At 46.8% G+C, this 16,467-nt stretch overlaps 1 protein-coding gene across 1 annotated transcript in view; it reads left to right on the plus strand.

Annotated features, from left to right (window-relative positions):
- The window catches only part of Tiam1 (TIAM Rac1 associated GEF 1), a 379,222-nt gene that overhangs the window by 167,446 nt on the left and 195,309 nt on the right, over positions 1 to 16,467 (plus strand).

Consider the following 16,467-nt stretch of genomic DNA (forward strand, 5'->3'; position numbering starts at 1 on the left):
AGTGTCTCCTCAAACCTTCCTGTTCTCTCAGTTCTCCTCTCTGTTAGTTCTGCCTTTACTTCCTGCCTGGCCACTGGCCAATCAATGTTTTATTTATTGACCAATCAGAGCAATTTGACATACAGACCATCCCCCCAGCAAGACAGTATAGGGCTAGGGCTTTTCATCCGTCTCTAGACACTGGGATGGTGCAAAACTCACCATGGACTTAAGTCAGTGGGCTAGCATGTGCATTTTTTTGGGTCATTGTTTGTAACACTGACACCTCACTCATTGTGGCAGACATAATGGAGAGACATTAAGTCCACAAAGAAGGCCCCAAGCAGCTGAGTGTTGGGCATGGGTCGCTTTTGCTCACGCTCGCTCTTTCTTGGAACTGAACCCCACTCATCTCTAAGCAGAACGCCTCAGCAGAGCTACAGGAAGAGGCTTTTCTGCCTGTGGTTCCTCTGCTTGCCGTGCGGTTTCCAGGGCACTTCCTCTGGTTGCCCCCAGCAACTGGGTTCCTCCAGACCAGAAAGCTGGCTGTGGAAGAACTCCGAGATTGTGATCTGAAGGCTGGCAGCTCCAACTGCCGCTTGGTCTTCAGTCACCAAGTCGGAAGTGATCCACATGCTGGTGGTAGAGAGGAAAATCTGCCACATCCACCCTGGGATTATTCGGTGTTGGGAAAAGGGGGAAGAAAGAGGGAACAGAGACACATATGAGGGTATTAGGCAAGGATGACACGCCCAAGGTAGTTTTAAAGGACTTAATCGGAGAAAGCTTAGAGCCTGGCAACATTTTTACCCAAAATGTGCGATGAAGTGTGGTACGGCTTACATGGAAAAACTCTGCTGTGTGTCCCTGCAAAACAGCTCAACAGTAAAACCCGTGACAGACACCCCCAGACAAACCAAAGCTTCTGAGTGAGAGCTGCGGTTGCCGGGCCAGAACTCCCGGCGGTTTGGGGGCTAAGATGGCACTTGTTGGCCTGGGTGAAGATCGGGAAGAGGCTGGAGTTAGTGGGCTCTGGATGCCGGGAAGATCTCCCTCCCATCCCCGTTCTCCAGGTTTCAGTTGTTTTCACTCAGGCCAGCATGGACCAGCAGTTCGAAGCTGAGCACATTCGTGCTTAAAAACCAAGATCTGGGTTAGCCAGATGGCTCAGCAGATAAAGGCACCTGCCACACGGCCAGACAACCCGAGTGTGATCCCCGAGACCCACGTGGTGAAGGAGGACTGATTCCTGAGAGCTGTCCTCTAGCCACACGTTAGCAACTTGGCTTATGAAACATAAACAACTTGAAATAAAAGTTTTCTTTTCTTTTCTTTTTCTTTTTTTTTTAAGAACATGATTCTGGGTAGTTCTATGATTAGTTTTTATGGATCATCAGCCAACTTCACTAGTCACCGTGTCTAGGGGTTTGAGGTTCAGGATTGACCCCTATTGGGCGTTCACCCATCTTGTGGTTAGGGTTAGTGGCAGACGACGGTATGGAAGGACCGTAGGGAGAAAAGCGATCACAAACAAAGGTGGCCAAGCCTGGTTCCCATTGCCAACCTGTGCAGCTGCACCCTCAGAGACCTGGATGTCCTGTTCTGTAGGCCCATTCATAACGAGAAAACACAGCGGCAAGCTACCTCACATTGTAGGTGTGAAGGCGGTGTGCTGTCCCAGGAGACGGCAGACTGGCATTTCTATTTTTTTGGTTGTGAGCCTAGCCTTTAATGGCTGAACCATCTCTCCAGCCCCAGACTGGCATTTCTTTAAAAAACAGTTACGGCCTAATTTGGTGGTCATGAATCCATGATGCACTGTGAGAGAGTTAATCCTTAGGTGGATGGTCTGATTCTTTAGGTTCAGCATGGGGCAGGACAATTTTAGCCTTTGCATTTCCTGTCTGGTGCCCGTGGGCTGGAAGCATCATGTTCCTAGTTCAGCCACTCTGGTGACACCAGAGAGAACCCTGGGGAAGATGGTGGGTTCTTTGAGCCTGCTTTTCAATCTTGCTCTCCTTTTCAAATGAGTCACAGTCACGATTACATGCATTCCCATGCATACTGTGTGATGTGTACATATCTGTACACGTGCACCTGCATACATGTGTGTGTATTTACAGACCAAAATTAGCATACTTCCATGCATTAATTTATTACCCATCTCTCCATCCATCAATCCCTCCCTTCTTCCCTCCCCTATCTAACAGTATTCATTCAAGAGGAGCCATTTGAATTTGTGACCTTATGATCTGCCACTCTCCAAATAATGGTGGAAAAAGCGTGTCTTGGTAAGGTATCTTTTTGTTTGTTTTTGGATTTTTTTTTTTTAAGATACGGTTTCTCTTTGCAACAGTCTGGTTGTCCTGGAACTTGTTCTTAAGACCAGGCTGAACTTGAACTCAGAGAGATCCTCCTGCCTCTGCCTCCTGAGTTCTAAGATGAAAGGCGTGTGTCACCACCGCCTGTAAAGCATCTTCTTTAGCAAAATGAGTTATCTGTCATTCACTGCCTCACTTGCTGGCTGTTGAGCTGTTTAATGGAGCAGTGATTTTTAGACAGGATTTCATGGCTACAGATGAAATTCAGACTTTCCTATTTGGAGACGGGGGACAATAGTGGAAAGCAGTTTCCTTCATGGTCGTTTTCCCCAGATTTTATTAACTCTTCTTCAGGTGTGCAGTACACCACGCATCCCGAGGTTGTGCCCTGCATGTGATGCACGGCCTGATGGGTAAAGGGATCATCAATACTTCAGTCTCCCCCACACTCCCAGTCCTTATTCCCACAAATGGTCACATTTTATTCCCACCTACCTGAAGAAAACAAATGGGTCTGGTGTTTCTGAAATCGTATTTTCTTACTTTATACTTTACTTATCTCTGTATGCGGAAACAATGGCATTTGGCTTTGCTTTTTCAAAAATTATTATTGAGCCTAGGCTGGCCCAAACTCTGATCTTCCTGCCTCCTCTCCCCAAATGCTAACTAAGACTAGGTAAGCAATGCTGAGGCAAGAGCGAGCATGCCAAGTTTGTTTTAAGACCGTGTATGAGCGGACTCACCAGTTTATTAAGTTTGCTGAGTCTGGCTTTATTGTCCCAAACATTTGAAGGGCTGTGGGTAAAGATTCACTTCCCTCATGTATTTCCAGTTATCACTTTCATTTGGATCACAGTGTTGCAATCCATTGTGCTGCAGATGGACCTATGGGCTGGTATGGCATTTGCCCACTGTGAACCATGCTGCGGTTGTCTTTGAGGACGCGCCCATGCTCTGGTGCCTGCATTTCATGGTCGTGTCCTCCTTGCTGGAATTGCTGATTTCTCTTCTTCAATAAAGAGATTGACCCAGTTGCCCTCCGATGTAGTCTGAGACAGCACCTGTTGACTTTGTGTCCTTGGGAACCGTTAGAATTACTTGTCACTTTGCTTGTCTTCCACCGAGAACTGGATTTCCTGGCTTTAAGTTTGCTTCCAACTCACAGTGTTATTTCCTGTTTGTAATTTATTTGGCCATTTGACTATCCTCTTTTGTAAACTGCTTGTTGAAAACACTCGTCATATTTTGATTTGAGAGCTGGGCTTTTAGAACATTGAGTTTGTGTCATTTTATTTTCATGAATTAATTAGGGAATGTTGTGTGTGTGTGCTTGGGTAGCCATGTGGCGTAGCAAGTGTGTGTGGGCCGGAGGACAGCTGGTGGGCTGGCTTCTTTTTTCCTACCTCATGGGTCCCGGGGGTCAAGCTTAGGTCGTCAGACTCGGCACTGGCAGCAGGTGCCTTTTCCCACGGAACCGTTGCTCTGGTCCTGTGGATAGCTGTAAAAACCATTCTTTAGATCATTCCTTTGGAATTATGCTGTTTGGGCCCTTTATATGTTTGCTATTAAATGTTTGTTCCTGACTCAAAATTTATCATAGTTGCCTTAGACTACAACTCTCTCTCTCTCTCTCTCTCTCTCTCTCTCTCTCTCTCTCTCTCTCTCCATTTTTATCTCTTACCAGAAAATACTAGGTATTGGAGTGTTCAACTCTTTTTATCCTCTTTTGTATTTTGTATGATGTTGTGGTGGTGATATATTGTTTACTCTAATAAACTTTGCCTGAAGATCAGAGGACAGAGCCAGCCAGTAAATTAAACACAGAGACCAGGCAGTGGTGGCACACACCTTTAATCCCAGCACTTGAGTTCTCATGCCTTTGCTTGGGAAGCACACACACCTTTAATCCCAGGAAGTAACATGGCAGGGCAGAAAAGGTATATAAGGTGTGAGGAAACAGGAACTCTCTCTCTTTAGACTGAGGATTTCTTCGTAGAGGTAAGAACTAGTGGCTGGGTATTCTGCTTCTCTGATCTTTCAGCTTTCACCTCAATATCAGGCTCCAGGTTTTTATTAAAAGATCATCTAAGATTCAAACCACATATTGTTACATTTTTCCTTTAATTTTAAACCTCTTGTAACTATTATTGATGGGATCATGTCTCTGCCTCAGGTCCCCTTTCCTTGGCTGAGGTGGCGCTCTTGCTGACAGGGAGGTTCCCTTACACTGGTTCAGCATGTCCCGCTTCTTCTTGCTCCTGCTGAGAACTTGGTGCTTAGCCCAGGGTCACCTTTTTGTAAGTCATCACAGGTTTTTCTTTCCTCTCTGTCTCTGCCTTTTCGGGATCTACTGTGACACAGGGGCCATTTGTGTTTGTGTTCCTTGGAGATTGTGGGGCTCCTTGAGCCTGTGGGTAGGTGCATTTGGGGCTGTTTCCAGTGTGTTTCTGCTGCCCACGTCTCCTTCCCCCTACATGCCAGACCAGGTTTTCCTGTTCCGGGTTGGCTAAGCTTGCTTCATGCCGGATGTCTGAAGATGATCTTGAACTCGTGACCCTTCCACCTCCGCTTCCCAGTTCTGGGACCCCAGGACTGTGCTGTCCCCATGTCTGCAGCTTCTCTCTCTTTCACTTGCCCCTTCTGTGCCTTTGCCTACAGTGTCAGTGTTGTGAAAAGGAGACACTCTCTATTCCCTCAGCAAGTGTTTTTATCCTTAGACTCCATGGCATGCCAGGCACCATTCTGTATTCTCGGGATCCCTTAGTCATCAGAGACACGTTAATCTTGTCTCTGCAGATTGCTATTAAACAATACAAACTGTTAGCTGATGATCAGTACCCATTGTTATTATTTCTTCATTCTATATTAATAAAACTTAAGAGGTAGTAGGTACTACTGAAAATAGGATCACGTAGAGCTGTTTTGGGTAGATGGGTCCTTCTGGGGGAAAGTGGAAGGAATTTGGGTGCTGCTTGAATAAAGATGGAAAGCATGTAGAAATGTTCTAGAAAGAAAGCGTGTGTCTCCAGAAAGTTCAGGAGCACCAGCGAGGCCAGGTGTGGTGTCATTGGCAGGAACAATAGGAGGGGCAGGAAACAAGGCACGGAAGTGGTGATGAGTTCTGGGCTGGGCAGGTCCTGCTGAGCCTCCTGCCCCTGAGCAGCGGAGGGGTGGATCTGAGCCACGGTTTTAGAGATCCATCTGCTTCCGGTAGAATGGGCTGTAGAGAGCAGAGCAGAAATGGAGACCCTTGTGAGGAAGCTGTATAATAATTCTGCAGAGAACATCCTGGCCAGATTCTGCTGACAACAGGGGAGTGGAGAGAACAGATTTAGATTTGCTCCTCTCTGCAAAGAGGGTACAATAGAATTTTCTGACTAATTTGATGTGGGTTGTGGAAGAGAACGCAGCCTGCTCCTCCTTGCAGTTCAGTCTAAACCGCTAAGAGGGTTGAGTTACCCTGGCTGAGCCGGGGAGGTTGCCTGGACGATGTCCAGAAGGAAGGATTAGCTCACCCTTGGGTATCTGAACATGGTATGTTGCGAGAGGCAGTGTCCTGACACCTTTGGAGAGATGTAAGGATGTAGTGGTGTTCATAGTCCTGGTGATGGCTGGGATCTCTCAGGAAGATGACATTTAGAAGGAAGATAGAGTTCTTAGGAGAATCGGCCTTTTAGAAGGAGGGAGAGGAAGCATACTTGAGCAGAGACATCACACTGTTCTGTAGGGCCACCTGTCAGTGAGCTAAGAGCACCTATCAGTTCTTCTTTAGAAGACTCTACCCCTCCTGATTTAGTCACCCCAAGGAGGATGGCTGCTGTTCATAATCCTCACAGGAGACAGCAAGGCCTTCTCTGACACAGGATCTGGGAGCAGGTCTGTGTGTGTCCCATACTCAGACAATGAGCACAGATTGAAAAAGAGAACCTTTGTCTTCTTGAGGCTTGAAGTTCTGGATCTGTCCAACAGGGAAAATAGAAGGAATCAGCAAAGGCAACCAGCATGATGGAGGGATCATGCTGTCTTGGCAAGTGCAGAAATTATACCATTGTGGATGAATAAGGTGAATGGAGTGTGAAGATGGAGAAAGAAAGCTTGGATTTGCCAATTTGCAGGTCATTCTCTTGAGGAGAACATGGGAGTAGATGGGAGCCTAGCTGCCTTGGGATCACAAGAAAGGGAAAGAAAAGGACTCAGCAGGTAACAGGCAACCTCAAACCTTTCTGTATGAGACAGCAAGGACACAACTGATGTTTGTATGTTTATAATTGGACCATATTGAGGAGAGGAGAGAGAGGGCTGGAATACTGATTGAGTAGAGGTAGGATGGGAAGGAGTCCCCGGTGGAGGAACTGGCTTTAGATATGATTGTTATCTATGTCGACAGGAAGCTGGAGTGTGTGGATTGAGACAGAGTCTTGCCAGGGGCTAGGTAGGCTTTCAAGTTTGTGGAAGAAACTTCATGTTTCTTTAAGAAGTAGGATAAAAGTCCATCAGTGGAGAGAAGAAATGAGAAGAAACTACTGGAGATTAGGAAAGGAAGAATGTATAAACTTGATGAGTGTGTAGGTGAATAGACTGAGATTTCTAGGTGATTGCTAATGACATTTAAAGATACATTTGACATTAATGGTTTAATGATGGTGAATAACTGTCTGGATTCAGGTGTGAATGAAGTGGTTTGTTAGATTTAACCAGTGTGGTGTTTATGCCAAAAGGGGTCTGAGTGAGAGGGGGCTGAGCAAAGTGATGAGGGAGGGAATTTTAAGGATAGAACACACTGTGTCTGGTGCCCTTAACACTGAGCCAACTCTCCAGCCCAAATTCAGTTTCTTAAGGACTTACTATTTTTTTAAAAGATTTATTTATTTATTATGTATACATAGGAGGGCGCCAGATCTCATTACAGATGTTGTGACCACATGTGGTTGCTGAATTGAATCAGATCTGAAGCAGTTGTGCTCCTATCTGAGCATTTCCCCCTTATTTTTTAATTATGTAGATGTGTGTGTGTGTGTGTGTGTGTGTGTGTGTGTGTGTGTGTAGGGGGAATGTGCATGAGTACCGGTGCCCATTGAGGTCAGAAGAGGGAAGTGGATCCTCTGGAGCTGTAATCACAGGCAATTGTGAGCTGTCCACCACAGCTGGCGTTGGAAAAGGGTATTCCTGATATCCCACAAAAATAACTCGGCAACTTCTCACAAAGGCGCACAACAAACAAACCTGAGTAAGTGAGCGCACAAGGTGAGGACTTCACTTAGTTTCTGTCTTCTAGGAGGGTGGTGACTGTGCATCATCCCATTGGTGGGAGCTTGACCTCACCATCTGATGTGATTGGCTACTTGATAATGGGTGCAAAGTGTCTATAGTGTTAAGTAAAGTATCAGGAAATTCTAGGGGTACGGTGATCTTCTGAGGGCTTGGGGGTACCAGGAAGTCTTTGTTCGGAGTGAAACCATTTTGATTTATGCTATGTGGTTGCTTTAACCATGATGGTGAGGAAGTCACATGGCCTTCATCTTGATGAGGTCACCAACCAAGCCGGAATCAAAGCCACGGTTGCTATCCCTCATCAGAACTCAAAGTCCTTGTATTTCACAGATTAAATGTGGATGATGACCTCCTTTTCTTTAAATCACAACAAAACTATCTGGGTAAAGAGAAAGTGATCTTGGCACCGTTGTGTCTCACTGTGGCGTGGGCTGAGATGAGACAGACTTCTGACTCTCTGTGTTGGCTGGAAACCTTAGAAACCACTTGTTAGAAAATGGTTGATTCTAATTTACCACCTTGGCAGCCTCGTGTGATGCTTTTACCCAATCACAAAGCAACTACCTGGGGCCCATGTGGTCTAAAGCAGGGTCAGAGCTGACTACACCAAGCCGCAGTCTCTACTCGTTCCCACATCCCGATTCGGAACCTTCCAGGTTCTCTGAGGGAACTCTGTGCCGGGGAGAGGACTCGGTGTCAAACTCATTTAGTTCCCACCCTGTGGCCATCAGTCAGCCCCTAAAACATGAGAGAGAAGGGACAGAAAGAGACTCGTTTTTCTCTTCTTCCAGGGAGGCACAGCACCGAACAAGCTTCTAACAGCCCCACAGTGAGGTGGATAGAGGGCCTCAAAGCATTTCTTTTCAGAGACGCATTGGTGTGTCCCTTTGCCTGTGACCAACTATATTGCTGGAATTTTGGTGTCCTTTCATGGTCACGGTAAGATACAGGGGAAGTCAGGTCCCCTTTTGGGTTTTCTTGTCTCAATACAAGAATTTAGAAAGGACAAAATGGAAGCTTAAGGAAACAGTTATTAGAGTTTAAAAGACCCCCCTCCCCCAGGGAAGGGAAGCTATAGATCTCAATGTCTGTCCTGAAGACAGGAATGGAGGAGAGAAGGAAAAGAGTCATGTCACTTGAGCTGGCTTGGAGGCCAGATAGACGGCTCACTAGCAGCCATGAGTCAGGGAGGGAGTTTAGGCCAGTTCTCAGGGTCCTGACCCTAGAGCTAGTCAGAGGGTCATTGACAGACCCATCTGCCTCTGTCCCCGGAAGAACCTCCATGAGGGGGAATGAAGTCTAAGGTTTTCTTCTGGGGGTAGGAGGAAGGTATTGAAGATCTTTCTCACATTGTTCAATTTCTTTATTTTCTTTTTGTGGACTAAAGGGGCATGGGCCTTTTTCTCCCAGTAGAAAACACAGTCAGTGTCTTCCTGAGAAACAGGGCTCTTTGTGCTAATATGTACAAGTTAGAGTTGGCAGACAAGGCCAGAAGTCTGAAGGCTTAATAATTGGCTTTGAGGTCTGTATGAAATAACAGTACTTTATTACCTGTGGGTTTTTTTTTTTTTAATTTCTTGGTTTGTTTATTATTTCATTATCCTTCCAGTAGTTAATCATGGATCCCCAATGATTACCAGGGGGAGTTTTATTCTTACTTCCATTTTTTCCTTAAAGTTCTTCTTATTTTGGCCATTTCCCATCCCGCTTTCAGATACAATAGTCTTTAGAGGCTCAACCCAACTGTCACCTCCAGTTCCTAAGATGGAAGTTTCTTTCATTCCAAGTCAACGGCTTTGCTCACCTGTGAGTAATTCCCTTGCAGGGTGGTGTTCAAGTCTGGCACTTCTTGGCAATGAAAGCCAGGTTGGTACAAACCCCTGACTAGGTCAAAGGGACTGCCAATGAGGTATATGAGGTTGCATCAGCACCTACAGATCGGTAGATCTCAGCACCTACAGAATGGTAGACCAGGGCTCCCAATTCACTCTGTGCTCAGAGCATAGCTCAGTCATTCTTGTACAGTCTCCTGAATGTCCCAGCCACTAAGGAAATACTTCATCACTCCTTGTAACTTTTCTTACCTTGTTCTGCACATGGAATTGCCTTGTCACTGTGATGCTTGCCTGAGTCCTTCTCTAAGTTGCCAAGAAACTTTCTGTTCTTGAATCATTATTAGTCTGGAGTGTTGATCACCCTAGACTCTGGGTGCCATTACAACAGGCTTCAGGATATATTTCCCTCAAGGGAGGGAGTCTCCACACTCTACTGGGTAGATTTGGATCCTGGACAAATCCCCAATTTATTGGAAGAAGAATTATTGGTGTCATACAAAGAGACACAAAACAATAGTTTGGTGAGGCAATTTAATTTTGCAAAAGGACGCACTGTGACCCAAACTGAGGAGCCAAGCATGGCGGGGCAGGAAGTTCACTTTATTTTTATATGAACACAAGGTGGTGACTGTCTCACCCTACCCCACTGCTAGTTCAACTTCACAGTCTCATGAGATTGGCTAATTCATAATCAGTCCAAAGGGGAACGATGTAATAAAGAGTCATGTCCTAGGAAAGGCTGGGATTCGGCGGTTGGGCAAAGAGGCAAGTACCACCAGTGTTGGACAAGCTGGGGAAGGTTTATAGAACACCAGCTCTTGGCACGCTAGCTATCTTTGATATAGCTATACTGTTTTTTATAGTGGGATCCAAACTCAGGTCTTCTGCAAGAGGATTATGTACTTTTTAACTACTGAGCCATCCCTCCAACTCATAAAGTCAGTTTCTGAAGGAAGACTAGGAGGCATTGAGGACGTGAACTCCAAAGCAAGGATTGTTTGGGTTGGGGTCTAGTCTGTTCAGAGTTCCACAAGCTGGGCGGGAAGGTGGCTTATAAGTAACAGAAGTTTTATTTCTCCCACCTTGGGAAGCTGCGGAGTCTGAGATGAAGGTGTAGCAGAACCCATGTCTGGCGAGGGCCTCCTTCCTCTTAGACGCATGGTCTTCTTCCCTTGGTGGAAAGAACAAATGAGAGGTGGTCATAAGGCACCAATGGCCAGTGTGTGAGCTCTGCTGTCATAACCAATCATTCCACCGCTCCCTCCAAATACCATCACTTGGGGGGGAGTTATGCTTTCAAGATGTGGATTTTGAGGGTCCATGGATGTCAAGACTCTAAGACATGAGACGTGGCCTGGGAAGATGGCCTGCTTAGCTGAAGCTGAGATGCATGGCAGTGATGGTGTAGGTGAGTTACCATTGTCTTTTTGCCACTCTATGTTCAAGCTGTGCTCTTCAAAGATTTAACATGCTGTGTCTTAAATGGTAGGTGAATGTTGGGGACCCTGAGTATTTAGGTGTCATGCACGCACGTGATGCGTATTTCTTGCCCTCTCCCTGTTCCTACACTTGCTGTTTCTGCTTCAGACAGAGGTCGCTTCTGTGGTTACAGGAGAGACTTCAGGCTTGGGTGTTTTGGGTTGTGCTTCTGATGTGGAGTAACTGTCAGGTGGTGGCAAGTCAGTCATTGACCGAGGGTCTATCATGTAGCAAGCACATCTCTAGGCATCAGAGACAAGACTGTGAACAGGAGAGTCAAGAGTAGCTGTCTGTGCCGAGCTTTCATTCTTGTTTCAGGGGGGCAGGCCCAATAAACAGACACAGCCAAATTAGAAAATGTTTATAGTGTGTTATTGGAATTGTCTTTAGGCAAAGATCTCAAGTTTAATGTCAGATGTATGTACTGGCAAGAACAAGTTTCCATGGGGGCCTGATCTAGTTGGTGGCATGTCTTATGAAAACAGAATCCCACATTCATGCTAAAGGCCAAGGATATTGTTTTTGGTTATCACAACAGCATGAGTCAGTAGGTTTTTGAGTGTATGCTAGTCTGTGTCTACCAAACTAGAAATGGGCAGTGTGAACAGCTACCTGTGATTTTTTTTTTTTTTTGTGGGGAGTGGGGAGGTGGGGTTTGAGGGAACAGTGGCTGGTGAGTGTCTCTAGAGGAGGCTGCTGACCTCAGTGCTGCTGACCTGACTCATTTTTGCCAGTGGAAAGATACACATGTAACGATTACAGCTGTTCTCTAATGGGCTGAGTTCATCTGTGGCCAGAAAAAGAACAAAAGTTCCCAGGTGCCCGGCTTTGAGAGGGGTGAGGAGTCTGAATCATGAGCTCAAGCTTCAGCAAGGTGTGTGGATGTGTGGCAGCTGAGAAAATAAGATTCAGATATTGACAGTCCTTAGCACTGGGGTCGTTTAGTGAGGAGTCTCTCCTCTTAGTGACCAGGCACTGGGGGATGGAGGCTGGGCTTTGGTAGTCCAGATGATGTGGGAAAACGTTTGTCAACCTTCTAGAAGGTACCGCCCCAGAGCAGTGGGCATGGGTAACTCCGAGGACCTATATCAGGAACAGTACACCCCCAGTCCCTGTGTGTGGGTCACAGCCTTGTTTCACTGGGAAGCTTGGGAGAATGTGAGAGAACCGAATGGAGAGCCTGGTTCTGCTTATTGTGTCTAAGAAATACAGTATTAGCACTTGAGGCAGGCGCTGCAGATAGGTCAGTATAAAATAGCCACCTAATGATTCATTGTCACAGCCCAGACCGTGACCCGGCCCTTTGCAGACCTTGCTTTGGTGAGCGGGCCCGGTGAACACATTTGTATACTTCCTACCTGTGGATTACTCACATTCTTTGCTTATTACCTGATTTGATTTGTTCGGTTTCTATATCTTCTCCACTCATCTCTGTCAGATGCGCCGATGATTAACTTCACGGAGCTTTGTGACCAACCCTGGCATATGTTTCTCACAGGCTGCGTCTGGCCTTGAGAGGTGGATGGGGTACATGCAGGGAAACACCGGTTTGGGGGGGGGTCACCAAGTGCTCTGACTTTGTGAACACAGAACCTGGGGATAATGGTCCAAAAGGTGATGATGATGATGATGATGATGATGATGATGATGACGGGGAAGCAATCACGTGGGCTGTGAGGATGCCAAGGTCCATGAGGGTGGTTGTCCACATGCAGGGGTAGGGGTGGGAGAGGGTGGGGAGAGCTGGGTTCTGGCTTCACAAAGGCTAGGTTAGGACTTTAGAACCAACCCCTCCTCTTGAGTGGGTTTGGACCCTTCACTGAGCCTTTCTGTGTTTTGATCTCTGTCTATAAAATGGGTCTGGCCACCCGTAGTCCTTGCTGAATTGCCAGAGGACCTGGTACAGAGATGGGTGGATAGTCTTTCTTGTAGTAGTTTTCATCTAGAAAGTGGTCAAGAGACGAGTGAGTCATTGTCATAGGCGCTGTCCTCACACCAACTCAGAGGGAAATAGTGTCATGACCCCATTGTACAGGTGAGATGCCCACTCTGTCCCGGGCTCTCGCGTACACTGCCTGGTCCCTCCTCTGTGCCTTTGCCTCTCTGGTCACAGCTTGTTAGAAGGGACCCGAGAGTGGTCTGAACATGTCACCTACATCATTCCTAGTTGATAATTTGGGTTTAATGCTTTCCCCTCGCTCTGGTCCTTCATGTCCAACCCTTTCTGGTTTCTCGGTCTTCTTGAAATTTGGGCTTTTCATGTGGGTTGTTGGTCACAAGGGCCCCGTGAATTATGCCCCGTTCAGCTGTGACGGCCACACCTGGCATGCTGCCAGAGGGTGTGCCTCTTTGCCTCTTCATAGTTTTGAAAGATTTAATTTGATAGTTGAGACACTCGCACTTCGTCTCTTACGGTAAGAGACAGTCAGCCTTCTGGGTGTGAGTGAGGATAAGGTGGCGTGGCAGGAAGATCAGGGAGGGAGGAGGGCTGGGCTACAGAGTCCCGATCCTCGCTCTCCACAGTCAGTAGTGCTTGACAAATGCCTGAACCATATTTTACTTTTTATAAAGTTATGAAAAGCTTAAATCTGTTTAACACAGTTACTACTGTTCTAATCGATAACGTTTTAAATATAGAATATATAATTCAATGCCATGGTTGCATATTTAATATTGTGCAGCCACTGCGGCTTGTCTCAGTTACTGTTCTGCTGCTGTGAAGAGACGTCACGAAGAGACATCATAACCATGGCAACAGGCCAACAGGCAAGGCCCTGGAGCGGTAGCTGAGAGCCTACTACGCCTTGTTTGAAAGTCGGAGGCAGAGAGCAAGGGACTGGACCTGGCGTGGGCTTTTTGAAACTTCAAAGCCCACTCATTTCCTCAGTGACACCCCTCCACCAACAAGGCCACACCTTCAAACCCTTCCCAGAGCAGTTCTACCAAGTAGGGACCAAGTTCTACCAAGTAGGGACCAATGGCCTGTAGGGGCCATTCTCATTTAAACCAGCATGCTGCTGTCTGGGTCCACAACTTCTCCGTGTACCTGGAATGGTATAATGTTTGTCCTTTTGCATCTCATGTATTTCCTTTGAGATAATTAAGGTCCATTCATGTTGTAGTTCTTGTGAGAACGTCATTTCTTTTCACGGCGGAATAATACTCTACCATAAGCATGTGCTGCATTGTGTTCATCCTCTTGCCTGGCGGTGGGTGCCTAGGTTGCTCCCACCTTGTGGCTGCAATGAATATTCGTGAGCAAGTGCAAGTGATGATGCTCGGCAGGGGTTCCCAGGCACAGTTTTAGTTTCACAGGATTCCAATGGTAGGACCTGGAGAAAGCTTTGTCCGCAACAAGTTTGCCGTCATGGTTCCTTGGTGTGCGTGCATGCCTCTCTCCGGTGTCCCGGCAGGCTTCTGTGCCTTCTTGCTGAGTCTGCCGCAGTTGTCAGGGAGGATGCTGGTGAGTCAGATTATCTTCAGCCATCCTGCTTGACTGCTTCCTTCCCTCCCTCGGTGCCTTGTCTCTTGCTTGCCTGTCTATGGTTGGGCCAAGACGTTTCACATGGGCCCATTTCTTAGGATTTGCCTGTGAGTTCTGGAGTTGCTGAATGAATATTATTCTTCTTACCTGTATTATGTTGGGGCCCCGACTTCTGTATGCATATGGAAAGGCCTTTTAAGCGGGTGACTGAGTGCTGGAGCATGCTGCAGATTTACTTCAGCTGGGTAAGCTGCCTTTGCCTTTGCTCTGTGAGCCTAAGTGAGTTGTATACTCCATCTGACCTTGTGATGAGCGTGCAAGACTCCCTATTCCCCCTCCCACACTCGGACCTGGGACCCGGCATGTGTCGGTCACTCTGCTTCAGGTTTAATATCTGAGGATGCAAGCTTGGTGTGCTTCCTGGTTGAAAATAACTTATTTCAGAGGCAATGGTGCCAAGGCCTTCTGGGGAGGCTAAGAGCTAGCATTTACATTCAGATTCTCATTAGACTATTTCTCAGCCATTATTCGTAAGAAGCTGTCTGATTTTAGTTGATTAGCTGAGAACTCTGTAAGGTGTCAGGTGTCAGAGACAGACCTCAGAGTGTGGTCCTTTTCATTCCCGCCTTTCCCGGTGCTCGGTTTCTCCTTAGTTTTCCAATGTCACCCAGCCCCATCTCCATTTCTTGCAGTACCACACAGTACATTTAGTTTGGAAGATATGAAATGATACTTATCCCTATATTTTTCTATAAAGCAAATTGAAAACCGTCCTAGTCCGTGATTTATAAAAACAAATGCATTCGAATTGCTCAGCCTTACTTGGTGTTAGTCTGGGGGCCTCAGTAGCTCTCCTGTACAGCTGTCTCAAAGCTACTTCACAGTAGGGGCTTTCTGGGGGGGACTTAACCAAGTCTGTCTGCCGTCTCAAGTCTTGTTAGGGTGCCCTGCTCGTCCAGCCCACACCTAGAGCCTGACGTGCCCCATTCATGGCCAAAGCAGCGGTATGTACATGAACACACTGCGAACACTGAGGTTGCTTGAGATACTGTCTTGGCTTATTTCATGACTGAAAACGATCCAGGCATATTACTGTTCCTTACCATGTAGATAAGTACTGAGCACATGCCCTGTAACCCCATAGATCCATGTGTCCATGGCCAGTGGTCATCCATGCCCCCTTCTCATTTCACTGAGGGGGAAACAGCGTGGCCTGCTCGGCATTCATCTTGCACAGCCTGGACTCAGGGGGTTGTCTTTCATGTTCTTTCATCTTCCAGTGTGCCCTCCCCAGTGGGAATGCTCCCAAGCAAGTTTTTGGAGTGTAGAAGGCTTTTACTTTGGGCTGCCAGTTGACAAACAATGACGCAGAGACATTATTAATTATGAAAGCTTGGCCTTAGCTTAGACTTGTCCTATTAGCTCTATAATTTAAATGAACCCTTATCTTTTAACCTACAGTCTTCTACATGGCTCAGTTACCTTTACTCTGTACTGCCCATCCTGTTTCCTCAACATCTGGCTGGCAACTCCGCCTTTCTTCTTCTTCGCTGAGACCTCTCTGTCCCCAGAAGCCCCGCCTAACTTTTTCCGGCCTAGCTATTGGCCATTCAGCTCTTTTTTAAACCAATCACAGTGACACATCTCCACACAGTGTTAAAGAATACTCCACAACACAAGAGTCTGTGCTGAGGATGGGAAACTCCGCCACTCCCTGGAGAGGAGCCGGAGCCCTTATGTTCTTCCTTCAGTTATTCTGTGTTATCTCACTCTTAGTGCCAAAGACAACGATCATTGCTTATTGCTGCAGAGCAGAGGGGCATCTGAAAGATCCCACACCCGGGAAAGCCCAGATGCTCTGCCCCCACAAGCCACATGTACCTCTTGTGAAAGGCGCAGAGCATCCTTGGAATGCACAGGCCCACTGCTTGCACGTGGGCAGGAGAGCACCTGGCCCCATATGTTTTACTCTGGTTGGTGCTAAGGGCTCCTGGGTATTTTCCCATTTTTGCATCTCTGCCCCCATCACCCTTCAGGTTACAGACCTGGCTTCGGTTTGTGGGCCACTGGTGAGTCTGGAACTTTTTATTTTGGTGTG

This window comes from Peromyscus leucopus, chromosome 12 (genome assembly GCF_004664715.2).
Source record: "Peromyscus leucopus breed LL Stock chromosome 12, UCI_PerLeu_2.1, whole genome shotgun sequence".
In the NCBI taxonomy this organism is placed as follows: domain Eukaryota; kingdom Metazoa; phylum Chordata; class Mammalia; order Rodentia; family Cricetidae; genus Peromyscus; species Peromyscus leucopus.